The 2,598-nt window shown below is 34.2% G+C and overlaps 1 pseudogene; it reads right to left on the bottom strand.

The window, feature by feature from the left end:
- Positions 1 to 1,934: 1,934 nt before the first annotated feature.
- Positions 1,935 to 2,192, bottom strand: LOC105809126 (annotated as a pseudogene).
- Between the last annotated feature and the right edge of the window lie 406 nt (positions 2,193 to 2,598).

Here is a 2,598-nt window from a genome sequence, read left to right as displayed (position 1 = left end):
AGTCTTTCCCAAACAAGCACATGCTGATGGAATTTGTCATCACTAGACCATTGGTACAAGAAATACTTAAATTCCAAATATCAAAAGGAGAGATCAATACTCAACAGTATAAAAACACTTTAAAGTAAAAACTCACAGCTCTTATAAAACAGCAGCAACACAAAGGCGAATACAAAGCAACTAGGTAACAATCAACATGATGACTGGAGCAATATCACACATATCAATATTAACATTGACTATAAATTGTCTGAACACCCCACTGAAAAGATATAAATTGGCAGAATGGATTTAAAAACATACTAAATATCTGCTGTTTCCAAGAAACCCATTTAACTCATACAGATTCTCATAGACTTAAGGTAAAAAGGTGGAAAAAACATCTCATCCAAATGGGAACCAAAAGTGAGCAGGAGAAGCTATTCTTGTATCAGACAAAACAGATTTTAAATTTAGAAAAAGACAAAGAAGGTCATTATATAATGATAAAGGGATCAATTCAACAAGAAGATATAACATTTCTAAATATATATGCACCTAACTAACACCAGAGCCCCCAGATTCATAAAACAAATACTACTAGACTTAAGGAAGGTAAAAAACAGCAATCAATAGCAGTGGGAAACTTCAACACTCCACTGATGGAATTAGATCACTGAAGCAGAGAATCAAGAAAGAATTTAAACAGCACTATAGAACAGATAGACCTAACAGATATCTACAGAACAGTCTACCCTCAAATTGCAGAATATACATTCTACCCATCAGCACATGGAACATTTTCCAAGATAGACTATATGTTAGGCCACAGAACAAGTCTCAACAAATTTTAAAAAAATCAAAATTATATAAATTACCTTCTTGGACTATGGAGGAATAAAACTAGAAATCAATTCCAGAGGGACTCTCAAAACTATGCAAATACATGGAAATTAGACAACCTGCTGTTGAACGATCTTTGGGTCAATGATGAAATCAAGATGGAAACCATCTTGCCTTTCGTGGCTTCTTATTCACTTAGGTGACTAATCTTAGCCCTTCCTTAAAGTTGGGTCTTCAATAAGTATAACTCATCAGCATTTCCAATCAGCATTTCCTTGAGCTTTGATCTTCACATCTTCTTTGCAACAATACTTTCTTCCTGAATGTTGCTTAGAAATATTATCCTTGAAAAAAGTGATTTCTTAAAGATTCCTGTTTTAAAAGTTATATTAAAAGAGATTGATAAAGGAATGCATAGCTCAGCAAAGGATCCTTCTACTATATTGTCAATTCCCACCATTACAAGTATTGAATTCTGCAAGAGCACTGTTAAATTTGGTATGGGACATCAATTTATATACATAAAGTTTAGATTGAAAAATTCAATTTTTGTTTCTTTGATATTAAACTGAAATTTATCTGACACATGAGGTTTGAAACTTAAAACTAAATAATAAAAAGACAGCTAACTATTCACTGATGTGTCTACTGATTTCATGATAACTATATAATTAAGAATCAAACTATGAGTCTGAAAATCAAATGCTATCAAGCCAGACTACCATCTATTATCCATAATCCTTTTGTATTTTTAACTCAGATAAACATGTAAGATTCGGTCAATTTTAATTTTCCAAATGTTCTCAGAGGCATCCTCCAGTTATAAAACACAGTTGGATAATCCATTTACCCCAAACAAACTACCTGTTTGTGCTGCGAGGTAGCAATCAAAGGCTGTATGATCTTCTGTGGTGCTAGTACCCTCCATTCATAAGCATTGCCTCTTCACATGAAGAGTCTAAACAGCAAGAAAGGACCAAAAAGTCACTTTTCATTATTCCATTGACTCTTCATGTTTTCATAGTATGTTCAATGCCTGATTTCAATTTTACAACAACAAAAAATACCAATATTTATTCTGAAAGGTAATTGTATGCTCCAAGTAGCAGATATTAACAAGTTTCAACACCGTCTCTAGAAATAATTCTCAGTTCTGAATCATGTTTTAGAAAAACATTTCCAGCAGTCTGTGCAGGATTTATTCCTATTCCGTCATTGGTAATAATTGCACTCGTTGCAGCAGGAACTTTAAATTCTGCTGCTGCAGACTTCAAGACTACTGTGAAGCGTGTACTTTCAGGAACACTAAGTACTTTGTAGGGCAGCCGCAGGTCCGACATCAGTGTGATCTTAAAGGAAGCCTTCGACATGGTGAAGCCGATCTGAACAGAGAATCCACGCCAACTCCTCCGTGAGGCCCCACTTCCTCAATAACTTGCATCTTTACATTATTGAGTCTACCTGTCTATTTTTGCCTCCTTTTATGTACTTTGCTAGTTTTGAAATTTTTTTCATATATTTTCTATACATTTCTTATTGAGTTTCATTTAATATATGTAGTGGCTTTTGCAACTATTGTGAATGGGATTTCTTCAGTTAAAGTTTCTTTCAGATATTGTTTGTCTATTTAAAGCAAACTTAAAGGTCTCACTTCAATACTGATGTTCTTACTTTTATAGAGAATCCAGATATATAACCACCACATTATCAAACAGAGCCATGCAGAAGACCCACTCCAAACCCCAACCGGGTGTGAAGTGATGAAGAAATGGTAGG

The sequence above is a fragment of the Propithecus coquereli genome, unplaced genomic scaffold (assembly GCF_000956105.1).
Source record: "Propithecus coquereli isolate 6110/MARCELLA unplaced genomic scaffold, Pcoq_1.0 Scaffold19, whole genome shotgun sequence".
Classification (NCBI taxonomy): domain Eukaryota; kingdom Metazoa; phylum Chordata; class Mammalia; order Primates; family Indriidae; genus Propithecus; species Propithecus coquereli.
This window is presented reverse-complemented; position numbering and strand designations above follow the sequence as displayed.